This window comes from Ambystoma mexicanum, chromosome 8 (genome assembly GCF_040938575.1).
Source record: "Ambystoma mexicanum isolate Mex_15411 chromosome 8, UKY_AmexF1_1, whole genome shotgun sequence".
NCBI classification, from domain to species: Eukaryota; Metazoa; Chordata; class Amphibia; order Caudata; family Ambystomatidae; genus Ambystoma; species Ambystoma mexicanum.
In genome coordinates, this window is record NC_090929.1 from 1,342,181,744 (window position 1) to 1,342,200,628 (window position 18,885).

Here is an 18,885-nt window from a genome sequence, read left to right on the forward strand (position 1 = left end):
TTACGGGTAAGCGTCTGCACTGGGAACATGATAAACTGAGAAAAACTCTGGTAGCCAAATACTTGAGCAAGCTTGACAACCTAAAAAGAAAAACAAGGGGTTGCATCCACCCTCTGAAAACAAGTTATGCTGTCCACCTACATGAGTCCATTACGTGTGCCCTGAAAAGCTGTGACAATCAGGGGAAATGATTACTGCAGCAGTGTTCAGGTTTGCAAACTCTCTTAACACATCCTAAAAAAATACTCATGGCTTACTTGCACTCGCATCATTTCCCCTCATCACCAACATATCTGACTTTCAACAATACTGTGCTTTATAAAGAAAACTTGAAAAGTACACAATCATAGTTTTACTCAGATATATAAATCCTTATAGAACTATGTTAAAATGTGTAAAATTGTGCAGTTATTCTCCCCATCTTCACTAGGTGACTACAAATACCATAAGGGAATTCAGATAAATGCAAACAAATGTTCTCTCATAGCTCTTATGTTGCTCTAAGTGGTCTTGTAAATTCTGCTTATTGAGTAGGCAACATGGCCTGAGGGGGCCAGCTGCTTCCTCACTTTGAAGCTAAGCAGGGTCAGTCCTGATAACTGCAAGGATGGGAGTCCTGGATGCCTATCCTGTCACTGACCATGGCTTTAGCCAAAAAGTGGTCAATTGTGGCATTATTCCCCATCTTCACTAGGAGACTACAAATACCATAATACAATTCAGCAAAAGGCAAATAAATGTTCTTTCAGAGATCTCAGAGAGCACTGTGAACACAAGGAAAGGCTTGGTCCTCTCAGGCCATGTTGTTGTAAATGGTCTTGTAACTTCTGCTAATTTATTAGGCAACATGACCTGAGGGGGCCGGCCGCTTTCTCACTTTGAAGCTAAGCATGGTCAGTCCTTATGACTGGATGGATCAGAGTCCTGGATACCAATCATGTGATTTTTCACCCCGATGTCACTGTTGATCTAAAAAAAACTATTAGAAAAAATGAAATCTTCATAGCCGCAGGTAGAGAGCTACAGATACCCTCAGCTATTTGTAGTCATTTTTATAGCTGGGGCTGTCGGGCAAAAAGGCAACAAAAATGCTTTCCTGTTCTTCCAAATCTCACCAAGTGCCACCAGCAGAAATACCTATTTTGTCCATAGTTGAGGTTACAAAAAAGCTTTGTGTTGCAAACTCAGTATCCTGACCACCCCAACTCCCAAATGTAACTTGGATGATGCATATTCGAAATTGCAGGAGATGGTCCGGCCCATACTGGGCTGCAGGCTTTTTTGGCGTCTATGTAGTGTTATATCTTTACTGCATCTCTAAGCGGTGGTTCTGCAGAGGTGCTGCAAGCAACAGCTAGAGTTTTCAAACACCTGCAGTAGTCGGAACATTCTTTTTGAAGAGACATTAGAAATGTTAGACAGGTTGAGTGGAGGGCTTTTATGAAGTGTTTACAGATGTGGTGTTCCTATTTCCAGTAGTACCACTTGGATGAGCGAGAGGCCTTTGTAGGATCTTGTCATTCTTAAGCAATGCATCTGTCGGAAGTTTTCATTCACTTCATCTCGGTGTACTAATAGTGTATCTATTCTGTTGAAGACACGCCAGTATTTTTGAAGTCAAAAAAGCAAAAAAAAGATGTGGGATGCAGCTTGGGAACATCAATTATGATAAAGTATTTGGTGAGAGTCTCCTGGGATGATGTGTATTGGAGATTGCATGAAATGGTCTCGACCGTACTGGGCTGCAGTGTTTTTTGGCTTATTTGTGGTCTTATATTTTTATTGTAGCTGTGAGCGGTGGTTGTGTAGAATCAACCTCCAGCCAGCAAAGGTGCTTCTAGCAACATTCAGAGTCTTTATACACTGTAAGCACCGGAGCACTCTATTTGCAAAGTTATTTAAAATGGTAGAGACGTTCAGAGAGGAGGCTTTTCATGAAGTGACTACAGATGTGCTGCTCTATCTCCACCATTTCTACTTGAATGAGTGAGAATTCTTTGCAGGATCTTTTCTTCATGATGCAATGCATCTGATGGAAGTCTTCATCCACTTCATTCCAGGGTACTAATAGTGTCTTTATTCGGTTGACGACACTGCAACATTTCACAACCGAAAAAAGAAAAAGAAACTGTGGGATATGAAGCATGGGAACATCAATTATGATAAATCATGTGGTACAAATCATCTGGAATGACTGGATGATGTGTTTTGGAAATTGCATGAGATGGTCTGGACCATTCTGGTTAATAACATCCTTCTATCTGAAACAAAAGAAAACATAATCAGTTAGAAAACTCACACATTTTAAGAAACACAATTTAATACAGACATGTTATGACCCTTATAGCTTGCATGTAGTGCATCACATGCACTCTATAAGATACAGCATTTGTGCATTCAACACGTTTGTTCTCTTTCTGCATGCTCATCATTGGGTCATTGGGAAACAAAATCCAACTTGGATTAAAAAAAAAACATGAAAAAGCTAGGTGTGAGCAGTTTTTGTACATAATCAAACTCCACACATTAAAGGTGCTGCCACCAACAACCAGAGGCTTGAAATACCTGCAGCACTCCATTTCAAGAATCATCAGAAATGCTAGAAAGTGTCAAAAATAAGGTTTTTCGTGAACTGTCTTCAAATGTGCTTCTCCCATCTCCAGCAGTACGATTATGTTCTGAGTATAGGTTGCCATTTCATGAGGATTTGAAGGTTTGAAGGCCAATTTAGTTTGATTTTGGGCTTGGGGAAAAATGTGCATGTAGCCACGGATACACACCAAGATCTGTAGCTGCATCAAATAGCCGCGGCTATGAAAGATTCTAGGTGGGGTAAAAATAGTTTTGTGTCAGCTCCATTGTTTGTTATTGGTTATTGTTACTTTTGCATTTGTGTAGGGCTTAGTGATAGGTTGTGCTGAAAATGTGGCAGCCATCTTAGTAGTTGTATTGGTATATAACCCTCTTTTTTGGTGTTTGTTTTGGAAAGTATAAAAGACACAATTTTCTGTAGTTTTGTCCTTTTGATTCCTGAACTCTGACTGTGCACATTGCAGGATTGTGGCTTTAATCATTAATAATGCATATACGTGTACGTACCTGAAAAGGCTAAATACATATTCAAAAACAGTTTGTTGGAAACAGGTCTATTTGGGAGGGGATGTGTTTGTGGGTTTTCTTTTTCTTTTAGTTAGAACATAATATATATTTTCTTCTTTAGCCCGATTGTCAGGATTTGTACTGTCCATGATTAGACTTAGATTTTCAATGTCCTTTTTCATTGACTGCATGTATTTTTAAATATTCATTAATAGTTATTTTAATTATGTCAAGGAATACATACTTTGATTTGTGGGTCCTTCTTGTGGTGCTTCCTTGTTAAATCTTCTTGAGACTTGAATCACTTCTTCGTCTGTTTGAAAATAGTTCAAATATTTTTAAACAATCAAAGATATAATACATTTTCAAAATATTTGTGTTGGTTGTGTAAACATCTGATAGTCTGATAATAGGTAAATAAATGATATGTGCATGGTGATTGATATGTGTTCCTTTAAATATGATTGTCTGTCCAATTTTACATGAATCTATAGCATGTACTTACAAAATCCTGATTACTGTGTATTTTCTTCTGGAGCATTGTTTTCAGTGTCTACTTTTTTAATGTCTTCCTTTGTAGGCTAATTGTCCCCCAGCCATTCATTGTACTGATCCATTTTAGTAGTGGTACAGAGAATCCCTGCTTGTGAGTTTTGAGTTAGAATTTGGAATGGAGGAAGATGGAGGAGAGGAGGTGGAATGTTTCTTTTTGATTTGTGATTGGTTGTTTATTGTTTTTATGGGGAGGGCTGCCAATAAGTACCTCAGATGCTTTTGAATTGTATAGAGCCTTTGATAGAATGTATTTGTTTAGTGATGTTTACATATGCCATAAAATTGTAGTTACTATTGTATTATTATATTAATAATTTATCTACACAGTACATTTTTATTGTTTGAGGGTGAGGTGTACATTTAGGATATAGTGCTGGATTCTGGGTATATTTATTGTTTCATTTGATATTGGAAACATGTAGCCAATTTCAGAAGGAGAGGAATCTTTTTTTTTCAGAACACATTTTTGGGAGAATGGGGTTAATAGTGATGTTGAGGAGATAGGTGATGAGTTCTGAAAGTATTGGCTAACAAGTTTTTTTTTGGTTTTTATATTTTTTTTAGATGGAGTGTTTGAAATGAGAGAAATATTTTTAACAGGGAGTCCAGGTTTTATTCTCTTCGGGAAAATACAATTAATGAATCTTCTAAAAAAAGTGCACTGACAAGATATTCAATTTTTTTTTTAATCATCATAGAGATTAAGAGTATTTTTCAGATATGAACAAATATTTTTGGCTGATATGCTGGTAAAAGAACCCTAAGGTTCTTTTAAGAGCAATCGAGAGAACTTACCTAGACATGTCTTAGTGCATTCTGAATATTAGCAAGAAAGATTTCATTGCCACAATCTGTTAAAGTGATGCCATCACAAGGAAAAGGACTTGCACCATCCTCCAGAACATTGTCATTTGGGAACGATGACATCCCAACACTGCAGAAAAAAGAAGATATCCCTTGGTTGACAAGACGCCTTATTGAGGACAGAAGACATTGGGGCAGTTCCATAGTGCCCTAGGTGGTATATGGGAAAATATCACCTTTGCACATGGAAAGAGCTGCATTAGTGCCTTCATCAATTCCTTCACTCCACTCTGCAAACTTAGTGCACTGACGTACCCCAAACATAGTCCTCCCCATGTACCACAATGACATCTGGAGTGTTTGAAAAAGCCATATTTTTACAAAGTGCAAATACACCTTTCAAATTTCACCCAGGCACACCACACCACAAAGCTTCCACTCCCTCCAATCCAAGGTTGGCTGAAATGCCACATATTTCTGTATACCTCTGAAAATTAGTCATAACACATTCTCTTTCCATCTCTGCAACCACAGCCATCTTCACTACAAACAGCGATGAAACAACATATTACCCTAGCTTCCTATAAAACACTACCAGAACACCTAGTTGGCTAATCCTCACAGTCCCCATTCCATGACAGGCATCCTGAAAGACCCAGATGTGGCAGACCCTGTCCAGGAATACCACAGTGTCTGTGGACCCTGTAACACAGAGCAGCCCTTCTTCCTGTTCCACTTCACTCTTTGCAGCACGACCTCATTGGCTACTATTATCCACCAATCACAGTCAAGAACTCTACATCCAACTATGCCATCTCTGTTCAACACTGCAGATGCACTGTTGAACACTCAGAGTACAGGTCTCCTATTATTCCCAAGCACCTGCATCAACAACTACTGTAAAACCCTCCAACATTTCTTCTTCCAGATTCCAACACTTTTACAAATGCATTAGGGCTCCTACCACTTACCCTGCATTAACCTATTAATTCATCAAACTCTTGTTTGCCCCACCTCATGACATCAAATGGCACTCACTTACAATCATGTGAAGTTGCAAACTTTTTTTTAAATGAATATTTTCATAACACTTTCCCAACACATATTTGCAATTTCAGCAGCACTGTCTGTCTTGTTTGTGAAACAAAAGAAAACCATATCTGAAACATTTACACAGCATGTGTAGGTGCCAGATCATGTCTGAAACGTCAATATATTACCAAGACATGTGTGCTTTCCCATATCACCCATTCTAAATACACACTGTTATTTTCTTCATACATTCTGTCACTTTTAAAACCACTTCTCCAACTAACAAAGCTGCACTAAAACTCCCACAATGCACAAACAAAACAAAAACTGCATGTATGTATGTAACTAAAGCATGGCATGTACATGGAATGAACAAAATGCAATGCATTTAAAACTATTCATTTCAGCACCATTTCAAGGAAAGAAAAATACATGTGTTCATTTACAACAGTGCTCTGTGTAATTTTTAAATAATAAATGAAACAAAACGGAAACAATTTCTCCAACATATTGCAATAACATTCATTGTGTGTAATTTCAAAATCGTTGCCACACATGCATACTTGCTACCTTACATTCTCCTTTCTAATTTGTACATGCTTCTTGGCGTCTTGATTTTCCTCTGCATACTGGGACTTGCAATGCACCAATTCTAATACAAAAAGTGCAACAACAAGTCCCACACTTTTAAAACTCCAACCCCATGGGACATACTTATCACTGGACCAACGGCCCCATTACCAATCCAGCCGGTACTCTCATGTCCCCATTCCGATACAGTGCTACGCAACTCCACAGAAATAGAGACTAACATTTTACACCACCTGATGTTCCAGGCCAACATGAACTGTAATGTCCTAGTGACACTGGGAAGCTAGCTGCCAAACAATTATTAGGAATTTTGGGGCAACCCGTCTGCAGCAACTGCAGTGTTATATCCATACTCGTAATCACGTGCAATGTTAGTAACTCTTCTTCCCACAACTCTTCCTACAGTGTCTTCTTGTACTACAATTACTTTGCCATTACCACACTAACCCACTCATTTCTCTTCTTTCTCAATTGCAGTGAAGAACAGCCTCCTGAAGACAACAACCTCTCTCCTAGAAGACAACAACCTGAAGAAAACTACTCTTCGCATCCTACAAAAGAAGGGCACTAGTGTAGTAGTATTCTTTTTGTTACTCATACAGTACAGTGTAGCCGTATACTAGCCTACAAAATTATTTCCATACCAACATCCTTTACTTCACTTTTACCCATTGCACCTCAGCAGGTACACTCTTTGTATTCTCATCAGAACACCAGTATCATAACACACACTATTATGGTGAAAACATTGCAATCTCTGTACCTTTTCATGCACAGTACACTTTCCTACTCACTAACCCAAACCCTTCACACATCTACAAAGACAGCTACTCTTACAACCTTCCCAAACAGAACTAACAGCCCATTGCTCAATCACACATCCCCCTATTTATATTTGCCCTCATATTCACACTCTCATTCACAATGCACGCAAATACATTCCACAACTTTCAAACCCACACTTTCCTTTTTTCTCCAACAGACAGAAAAGAATGCCTACTAAAAAGCAACTCCATAGCAAACAATGAAAAAACAGAGCATAGGAAACTTAAAGCATGCAAAATACTCATCCACCTCTAGCAGAATGTACAGCAAATGTTCAAACAAAACTGTTAATACAGTCAGTCAACAAAACGGAACCAGCTAACAGTAAAAAAAACTATCGCCCCTCTTCTAAAAAGTAAAATTAAAAACTAATGTATAAAGAAGAATACAACTACTATGGATTCACACAAGCAGCACAGGACCATATTTCAATGAAGAGGCATATTAACAAGAGCAGAAAAAACTATTTCCATACATAGTAGTGGCCGAGGGTATGAAATGGTAGACAACGCCATTATGGCACAGGAAACCCTCTTTGACTTGCTACAAGCAGGCCATTTTTCAAGCTGAGAAAGATTTTCTTTGAAAAAAGATAAAGGCAGCAAATAACTTACCTAGACGTGTTTCTCCATTGTCTCTAAATTCTACTAACCTAGCTGCAAAGTTATCTCAATCGAATCTTCCTCTGCACAGGCTAATCTTTTGAACTCTTTTTTTTTTTTTTAATAACATTGCACTTATTAAGCCTGATATTGCAATTAAAATTCAGGCCCAGCTTCAATTCCACCTGGATTGATAAATGTTCAACCTTCAGTGAAATTAATTGATTCACAGATGATGAGCCCATTGCCCACTTTTGACTTTTATCAAGTATCAGCAAACAAGGTACACCGACTGCTGGAGGCTCTTAAACCTACCAACAATTCTCTATTTCTTCTTCCTGCTTATGTAGCAATACGTCTTTTGTCGGGTCTAACTTCTTTTGTGACTAGGTTTATTAATAAATCTCTGATGCAGGGGACAGTACCTCAAAATCTAAAACACTCTATAATTACACCTCTACTAAAAAAACATACCTTGGACTCGGAGATCCTGCAGAATTATCAACCAATTGCAGGTCTTCCTGGCCCGCAAAAATTCTTGAAAAGGTGGTAACTGGCCATCTGCAGGAATTTGTGGAGTAAGAATTACTATTGTACATGTTCCAATCAGGCTTCAGACCGAGATTTGGAACAGAGGCTGGCCACTTACCCATCCAAGATGACTTATTCATGGTCACGGATCAAGGTGATGTCTCCCCTTTGGTGATGCTGGACATGTCCACAGGCTTTGATACAGTGAACCATCACATTCTCCAGGACCGACTGCAGGTGGCACGAAGGATTTCTGATCATGCAACTGGTTGGTCCAAATTATTCTTTATAGATCATCATCTGCAGGTGAGATTGGGTGAGTTTCTGTCGGACTCCATTAAGTTGAACTGTGGAGTCCCACAGGGATCACCACTCTCGCATTTACTGTACAATTTGTATATGCACCCACTGATGGAGATTTTGATAACACATGGGAGGAGTTTTCATTCCTACGTGGATGACACTCACATCTTCATCACGATAGTCAAGTTTGATGAAGCATTTAGTATACTTGGGCAGTGCCTGTATGGTGTTGGTCACTGGATGTCTAGTAATCAACTTCAACTAACTCCTGCCAAAACTTAACATATCATGTTTGGCCAGAGACACCTACTTATTGCTGTCAAGAAACTGCCTATCCTGACTCTCCTAAGATCCAATTTAAAATGTGTTTCTAAGGTTAAGAAGAGTTTTGTTTGGCAGGATAATCTTGGCAGCGAAGATCCGGTTGGAGCCAATGTTCAGGCAGTGCACAATACTATGAGACTCGTACGCAGGTACTCCCTTATATTCCCAACGAGGATCATGCCTCGGTGGTGGGTGCCTTGACAAATGCACATCTGGACTACTGTAATAGCCAGTTGATCGGTATTCCATCTAAAAAAAGTCCAGAGACTCCAATAAGCCCAGAATGAGGCAATTAGAATGATCATCAAGCTGGGCAAAACTGCCCATGTCTCACTCTCTCGCCGTGCCCTGCACTGGCTAGCAGTAGCAGATCGCAATAGAGTTAAGGTATGTTGCCTATCTTTAAATGCAATCTTCAAGACATCTGCAATCCAGAGATTGTCATCTTTTGCCTATTCCCCACACAGTTTACACAGCAAGGGGAGACAGAATATTTGCAGTATTTGGGCCAAAGTTGTGGAATTTGTTCGGATAGAAATCAGGACCATCGAATCATTTTACATTTTTGTTTAGATAAGGTAATTCCATGGCTGTATTTTTGTTTTCACCACTCTTTGGGCTAGGCTCTGTTTTAAATGAACCGGTTGTTCCAACTGCACCGCTATAAGGTTTGGTCCATGATGTGCATACAAATATGTAAATACAAATACAAATACAAAAGCACCTTCAACCATATCAAAATGTTAGCAACACACCATTCCACTATACGGAATCCTCTCCAGAGACTGTACTATGCAGAAAGTCCATCTTTAGAACTGCAACATTTTAATAACATTCTCCTACATGCACAGCCAAGAACTCCTTCAACAAATAGACCACATCCAAAGTAAATATTTTGGAAGTGAAAATCACTTAGAAAATGAAGTAAAAAGAGCATGAACACTATACATATAACTTACAAAATAGAAAACAATGAGGAATCCCAAAGGTTCCAGTTAACTCTATATCGTATAAACGAAAACAAATACAATTTAACTAACCCCTAAATATTTTGCACATATTACAATAACCAAATGCCTTCACAGGCTATCATTAATAACTTGAAAATATTACCACTTGCAACACTCTCCAACAGCTTAATTTGTATGAGAGTATTATAATCCAAACAGTACACCCATTTCAAGCTATAATATGCGTTCAACGCAAAACAGCCAAATTACCTCCTAAAAGGCATTTGTGGCAAAGTAGTTTATTTGCCATTAGATCTTAAAGAAAATGTAGACACTCTAGGAGTGCAAAGGCCAATAGATCAATCTTTGATTATCCTAGTGAATGGTGTACCAACGAAAGACAAAACAATTTGGCAGTAGCAGACTTAAACCAAGTTACACAAGCCCTGCAATATTTTAAAGAGTACAATGAGTACTACAAAGACATAAACATTAAAAAAAACCTTAGGGCAACCACCATTCAGAATTCCTCACCAACTCGCCAATTTGAACTTGTAGATCCTATGACGGCATCCAATATTTTAGACCAGTATACAATTCACCCACTACACTCATCACCATAGATGATGCACTAGAACATATCTAATGCATCAAGCCAAAGGATATCCAATCAGCATATGGGAAAAAAGTGTAGACACACAAGCCGTTCCTCTACTCTTTCCTACAGGAAAAGGGAGAAGATATGATGAAAGATGCACTCAAATAACAGCATCAGAATACCGCTCTTTACAAATGTATTCTGAAGACCCCAGATTCAGACAAAATGTTGAATACAAATTCCATCTCCTGTTTGAAAGTGAACTATCAACTCTATGTTACAGAGTTGCACACACATTGAAAACAGGTTCTAATTATTTAAACATGTCTACTACAAAGCTACTAACAGTTATAAGACAAAGCTGAAGTTTTGTAGTCAAGTATCACAAATCTGTTACCAAACATGCGTGGTACAAAAGAATACTGGTTCCAAAGTCAAGCTGATGTATAATTTGGGTTTCCTGTTTAGGGGTTTATTTTTTTTTTACTTCCGGGGGTGTTTTCCCAGTGTTTTAAAAAAAATCAGAATCTGTGTTTATCAGTGTTTTCCCGTTTGCCCCTTTCAACAAATCGCGGACAACTGTTTTTTCAGGACACAGAAATGTTCTTTTATTGCTTCATTGCGTGCATATGTAGGGTAACCTGCATGTTAAAAGAACATTTCAGTGTGGGGTTTCTTCATGGAGTTCCAAAAGCATGCAGGGAATCAGTGCCAAATGGGGTGGATGTGGTTCTTCTGCCATGCCTGCCCCATACAGAGTGAGGGCCTAGCAATAATTCTACAGCACCTTCCGAACGTACAGATTTCTTGCTGTGATCTAAAGTCAGTGCTACAAGAATGCCGAAATAAATTTAGTGGAACTTTGTTCTCGGTAGGGGAGCGGGTAGGCAGAAGCATAATGCACATGTGACAAGGTATTGTGGCTGTGGCATTGCAGTAGTATAAATGACTACTAACTAAGGCTCCTATTACAAGGTTACACTTGCACAAGGACAAGGATGGACAAATCCTCTTTATAGAATGGTGAATATGGTCGTAAAAGGTAGAGGAATGGTAATCAGAAAAAAATGTAAGTACTGGAACACCGCTCCCGACCGTTCCCGCTCACTTTAATCACTGCCTTAAGTGAACAATAGCAGCTGATGTGTGAAACATGGACAGCTGCACTGAGTAAAGTTCTTCTTGGACAGTCACCTAAATGATCTGGTTTTCTTTAAAATAACGTTAATATGTAAAGTAGTTGTAGAATATCTGACATGTGTGCACCTATTGTAAATGTCTTCTTGTTGCACCTATTCTCACTTCTACAAAATAAGGATATGCATTAACTTAGTAGGGGTGGGATCAAGGGAGAGTTAAGTGTGAGGGAGCATCTTTGATTTTTAGGCAGCAGGCAATAGAACAGCTGATGAAGCCCTGACAGGGCATGTTGCTAGATGGTTAGGTGACAGCGTTTATACGGACCCGTGTAAAGTGTTTAAGCAACAATGTCAACCACAGAGACAAATTAAGTGCATGAGAGGGCCCAATGCATCATTCACACCTCAGCAGGCAAACAATAAAACATTTACACATGGGTGATTTAATGTGGAAAAATGATTTCCCCCACAATTAACATGTCAGGCTGTGAAAAATGTCATTGCTTTTCCTCACGTTTTTCTCAGCAAGAAGGAGCCGAGAGAAAGCACTTAAAGAAGTGCTTTAATAACAGAGCAGCTTGGCAGAAATCACGGCCCAAACTGCCCCACCCACCTATTGCTGGGAACCTGAGCGGATATACAGAGGGGGTGTCCTGTGTATGACTGCAGAGCTACTGTCCAGTGGGCTGAACCCCTAGGTTTATAGCGTGATGCAAACTTCATGTGTGTTCATGACATTGTGACCCATTGGGCTTTTTACGTCTACATTGGTTTTCCTCATTTTTCAGGGAACAGGCAAAACAGGTGTATAGAAAAATGGGATAAAGGGTATGGGTAAAATAAAAATATTAAGGGTTTGGGCCCCTTATTTAAAGACGTAAACACTGCAGGTATAAAGTATGGGAAGCGCTTGTATGCAAGAAAGGCAAAAACACTTAAATCTAGAGGGTCAAAAGTTGCCAAGTCGCCCCGAAATAGCAGTTGGTGTCAAGATAACCAGGCCCGAGTCCTTTGAAGTTACAAACAAGATCTTATCAGTGCCCAGAATCCCAGATCCCCCATAAACCCCTTTAAACAAGAGCCTCTGCCGACCTTTAACAGAGAAGCCTGCCGTCTAGCAACTGCTGCAGAACCGAACTGCCCCACACCCAAATACAAATAGCATTTTCCACCAGCTCCCCCACCCCCAATCACATACCCCGCTCACCTGGGCCGCACAGCCTGCTTTAGTGGTAGGGGTTGCAGCAAGCGCTGCCCTCCGACCCCCCCGAAGTTCTGACAGCTCCATAGCTCCTTCACGCACATGGGAGAAGGGCACTCACATGGGGGGTTCACTCACTTTCACTGACTTACACATGGGAAAAGGGCACTCACATGTTCATGAGAATAGGGCACTCGCAAACGGCAAAAGGGCGCACATGCACGTGTTAATGGAGCACTCAAATGCACATGGGAAAAGGATACTTACACATTTTGGGGACTCCAATGGGCTTAGAGGTTTGGCGTCTGCAGACCTTTGGATTCCAAACCGTGTGGGGTTTGTACCTACATAATTGAAATGTGAGAGGGTGAGTAGAAAATCATCCCAGTTCATTTTAATGGGCCGGTAGGATGGCTCAGGGGCAATGCGCCTACCTTGGAAGAGAGACAATGCAGAGCATTACGGGTTCCAAGCGTGCTATAAAAGATGAATTCATAAAGTTCAGGGACCTGGTTGGGGGCAGCTTTTTGTTTTCTGAGAATTCGTAGCGCTTCCCCAAAAGGTTACCGATTTTGAAGCGCGGATCTGCTTCAAAGCTGTCAATTTCATAGACTGTTTTCAGACTGTTCCTCTGCTCTTTGGTGCTATTTTGTGCGCATGGAGCATCATCAAGCTGGTTTCTGGTTCTGCGTGCTTAAAGTACTATATGCAGCTTTGAGGGTATGAGTTTGAGTGACTTGTCAAAACAGAAAGCCAATGGGTTTAGAGCCTCAGCAGCACTCCTTAAAATATCTTGACACGTGTTATTTAAGACTGGTGCCCAATAGAATCTTACTTCTTGAAATCAGGCAGCCCTGTGGGGCCCCCTCCAAGGTAAGGGGTAATTATGGCACCTCGGCTCAGGGGCACGGGTTGTGCCAGTTCCGAGCTTGCTAGAAATGGCCCAGGAGTCCTTGTGTTTAAAATGTGTGTAAATCAAACCCCCACCACGTCAGCATCACATACAAACATACATACAACTTACCTTACAAAGGGTCCAACACGTCCAGCTGAGCAAAAGTGAAGGAAACAATGGAAAATACCATTCAGCAGGTTCGGGAGCAGTGAATGGCTAGAACAAGTGACGCTGCTTATATGGGGCGAGATTTCCCGGGCAAACATGCACGTGCAGCCTAATTACCCATGCAGGCCTCAGAGGTCATGACTGGAGGGGGTACATTAGCCCTCCCCCGACAGAGACACACCCATCATCAACAGTGCAGTCCTGCTAACGTTTCCTCCCAAGAACAATGCCAAAGCTGGAAGAGGCACACAGAGCTTAACTCTCAATGGAAACCAGAGTTTTCCAGATTGTCCTGCATTGCAGTTTGTAATGTGAGGTCCTTATGTCTAGGCAGTCAAATCGGCATTTGGCCACAAGGTGGCAATATGGAATAATAAATGATCATTGCAGCGTTAGTAGCAATGTCAGTTCCAATAGACAATGCTTCAACAGAGCTGCTAGGATAGCTCACTGGCAACGTGTGTGTCTTGGAAACAAGACACCATGGTTTCGAATCCTGCTCCCAGCACTATGAAATGCGGGGTTTATCGGATAACCCGAGAATTTTTAAATCTTAACAGGGGTCAGATATCAGGCACTTTCCGGTTATCCCCGAAAACCGGACACCCTATGTATAATGTATGCTAAGGAACCTTGGCCCACCCACTTGGTTTGTCACTTTAAATTGTGCAGAATATGCATGGGAAGACTTGCACAACTTCCTACTCATAGCAAACCAAAACAAAGAAGGGATAGACATAAAAACACCAGGAGAACTCTTCTCTCTTGACCATGTAAATGTATCAAGATGCTTTCACCACTGCTTTATTGCCATGCTGCACTTCATCTGTTATACAAATATTCCTCCCCTTGGAGTAGTGGAACACTTTTTTTTGAAGAAAAGAATATCAATCCAGAGGAGCACCACACATCCACGTGCTTTTGTGGATAAAATATGCTCCTAAATTTGGTCATGGCAGTGATGCCACTGTTTTTCAGTTTATTCAAACATATATAATCTGCAACATCACTTCAGAAACTACACATAGGGCCTGATCACGACTTCGGCAGTAACCCTTAAATCCAGCGGTAGCGCTAATACCGCCGGATTTAAGGGTCCGCCGAATCAGGGCTTCAGCGGATTTCGCCGCAGGTCTGAGCTGGGGGGAAATCTGCTGAAAATTTGCACTATTACCGCCGGCGGGAAATCCGCCGGCGGTAAGAGTGCGAAAATTCCCCATTGAGCCCAATGGGGAATGGGGCATTCCCGAATGGGCTCAATGGGGAATGGGGAATTACTTTACCGCCGAACTCGTGATCCGGCGCTATTAGCGCCGGGGAGTTCGGCGGTAGGGCTATTACCGCCGGTGGTAATACCGCCGGCGGTAACGGCCAAGTCGTGATCAGGCCCATAGTGAGCTATATACCCACATGTTACGCTTCAAAGAAATAAGTGTGGCAAATACTGCCAGTGCAGATATATAAACAAAGGTAAATACTACCAAATGCTATTTTGGTTTCCCTAGACCAGTTTCAACAAAAGGACAAGTAAACAGCTTCATGTCTTCTTTAAGAAACAGTGTGAAAGGCAAATTGCCTTAAAACACATACTGCATTAAAAGAAACAAAGCTTCTAAGTACATCAATGATTATAATGCAATCATTGCCCTCTTGTGGAATGCAAACTTAGATATACAATATATTGCAGATAATTCCAATGCTGTTGCCAGATATGTCACAGCCTGCATAATGAAAGCTGAAATAACACAGTTAAAAGACCTCTGGGATGACATATGATCTGACAAAACACTGTCACAAAAATTGTACAGTGTTGGCATAAAAATTCTCTCCGATAGAGAATGTGGATGCTATGAAGCAGCAGACCGTTTAACAGACACAGCCTTATATGGCAAATCTCAACACATAGGGCCTCATTACGAGTCCAGCGGTAACCGAGGCAGTAAAACCGTCTGGTTACCGCCGGACTCGTATTACCATTCCGCCTCCGTGATTCCCAGAATTACCGGGGCATTACAACCCCGGTTTTCCGGGAATCACGGAGGCGGAATGGTGTTAATCCCCATTCCCATTGAGTCCTATGGGACTCAATGTGAATGGGGATCATGGAAACACTGGCAGCATCTCGTAATGACCTGGCGGGAACATCACCTCAGGCCTGCAGGAGTTGTGATCGCCCAACATGGAAACAACAGTGGCAGAGGGTTTACCGCCACCGTTGTTTCCATACCGGGCGATTTGTAATGAAGCCCATAGTCTGGCTAATCCTCAAATCATACCAAGACATCAAAACAATAGCCAAAAATGATCCCAACAGCCACAACGTTTTGAAAAATAAGTTATTAGACACATACGACCCAAACAGAAGTACTGCTTTGGAAAACATGTGCCTATAACAAATAGCCCAAAATGTCTCCTACAATGTTAAACCAGATGAAAAAAGTGGAAAATACATGGTCTCAACTTGTGAAGGAAACCTCGTATAACTTACCAAACTGATCCTAATTAATCATATGAAGTTATTAGGTATCAGTGATGTCATCAATGACATTTGTGATGTCATCTTTGATGTCCTGGGTGTTAGTCTTAGCAGTGCACGGTGGTGGCACAAGTTATGGTTGCTTAGCTTACCATAACTGGCGAATTTCAAGGGTTTTTCGGTTTTACTTGGAACCATAACGTCCCTTTAACAAAGTTTTTTCACTGAATATGAAAGGTTTTTAGAAGCGCAACTTAACCATAACGTCCCTTTAACAAAGTTTTTTCATTGAATTTGAAAGGTTTCTAGCAGCGCAACTTAACCATAACGTCCCTTTAACAAAGATTTTTAACTGAATTTGAAAGGTTTTTAGCAGCGCAACTTAACCATAACGTCCCTTTAACAAAGTTTTTTCACTGATTTTCATTGGTTTTTAGCAGCGCAACGTAACCATAACATCCCTTTAACAAAGTTTTTTCACTGAATTTCATAGGTTTTTAGCAGCGCAACTTAACCATAACGTCCCTTTAACAAAGTTTTTTCACTGAATTTCTTAGGTTTTTAGTAGTGCAACTTAACAATAATGGCTTTGACTTTATATACATGTCATATGGAAGTGACTGAATCTCTTCTACTGTACTTGATGTCCGCGAACTCATTTAATGTTCGTGGACATGTTCGAAGAACAGTACCACTACCTAAAAACTCAGGGGGGGTATGTTTGATTGTTATATCATAACATAGGAACATTTAACAAATTCAAAAAGGAGCACACAAACACATTATATGTACTAATACATAAGAAATGTAATCCATATATGCAACACACTAACCATTCATTTATATGCACTATGTTCTAAAATGGAATATACCACAAGAAGATAAATTGGCTTCCAACATAATTACCTCACAAACACAACAGAACTGAGACCAAGAGCAGACCCACTGAGTACATAGGACATATTTTACCTGAAATAGTAAGTGTACTTAATTTTATTCATATATTTATACAATTTCTGCATTAGATAAAAAAAATAGATTTTTTGTTTTTCTCACAGAAATGTCTAGTACTCTGGAATGGCTAGAGGAGCATTTCCCACATGAAGACATGTCACAAGATAGTGAAAATAATGGTAAACACTTTATAATATAAACCATTTAATTATTATTATTGAGTATACATTTAACAGATATATAGAATAGAAAATACTTCAGAAAAACCTGTTATGGATAACACTTTTCACAGTGTAGAAGAAAACATGGATTTATTGTTGACTAATTTTAATAAATTGAAAACTTTTGTGGAAGATCATTTTAAACCAAAAACCTCGTAACATTGCCCCACATGTACTTGTCCCGCCTCACCATATCCCAGTCAATTATCCCCAAACCCTCTCCATGACCCAAAACGTTTTGATGAGACTTCCATCCCTTCTTCACCTAATAACAATCATGTTGAAACCCCTAATTCTCCTGTTTTTGTTTCTGTTTCTGCCTCACCTTCTCTGTCATAAATTGTTAATATATGTAAAATAAAGTTTAATTTTTGTATTGTGTTGTAAATAGTTTCGTTTTTTTTTTTATTTTAAAAACCCTGTAGGTGTGTGCGGACAGTGCAGGTGTTCTGAAATGTTCGTAAATAAACGAAAATGGAGGTGTCCTGAAGAACACTATACCTGTCCGTAATGTTCGCTAGCAAGTTGAAACTGTTCTAAAAACACACATGGTATCCTGAAATGTTCGTAAAGAAACAAAAATGGAGGTGTCCTGAAGAACACTACACCTGTTCGTAGTGTTCGCTAGCAAGATGAAACTATTCTAAGAACACATGCGGTGTCCTGAAATGTTCGTAAAAATAAATAAATAAAGTGTTCTAAAGAACACTATATCTGTCTGTAGTGTTCGCTATCAAGTTTAAACTGTTCTAAGAACACAATTGGTGTCCTGAAATGTTTGTACGTAAACGAAAAAATGGAGGTGTCCTGAAGAACACTATACCTGTTCGTAGTGTTCACTAGCAAGTTCAAACTGTTCTAAGAACACACGCAGTGTCCTGAATTGTTTGTAATTAAACGAAAATGGAGGTGTCTTAAAGAACACTATACCTGTCTGTACTGTTCGCTAGCAAGTTGAAACTGTTCTAAGAACACAATTGGTGTCCTGAAATGTTCGTATATAAATGAAATTGGACGTGTCCTGAAGAACACTATATCTGTCCTTACTGTTCGCTAGCAAGTTTAAACTGTTCTAAGAAAACACGCAGTGTCCTGAAATGTTCGTTTCACGTGTGACGCATTTTTAATTACTTCAGGACCCGAACAGTGTCCGTAGAACATCAACGCGCATGCGCTAACCAATCTCCGTGCATTTGGTGTCCTGCGGACATGCGCTTCCTTCGCGGACTTGTTCACAAACGGATCATATGACCGCGCCCACGCTGATCGCATGTTCTGAATGCAGACACTGTTCGTGTCCCCAAACAATTTAAAAGTACATTTTCAATCAATCCATAATATTTTTCAATAAAATCTCACCATGGCACAAGTCCCACATAGTAATCCTGAGTTTCTACATACCTTTTGAAACATTTCGAACTTTTTTTTGTGTTCGATCTGTCCACGGACAGCGTGCATGTCCGCGGACCGCACAAATGCACCCCTATAAACGACCACACCCTAGAGCTTATTCTCATTGTGTTTCTGGCTATTCTTCAGAACACAGCGATTTTTGCTGCCGCCTGCAGATTACACCATCATCGAGATGTCATCCATGGCTGAACTACTGCCACCTGG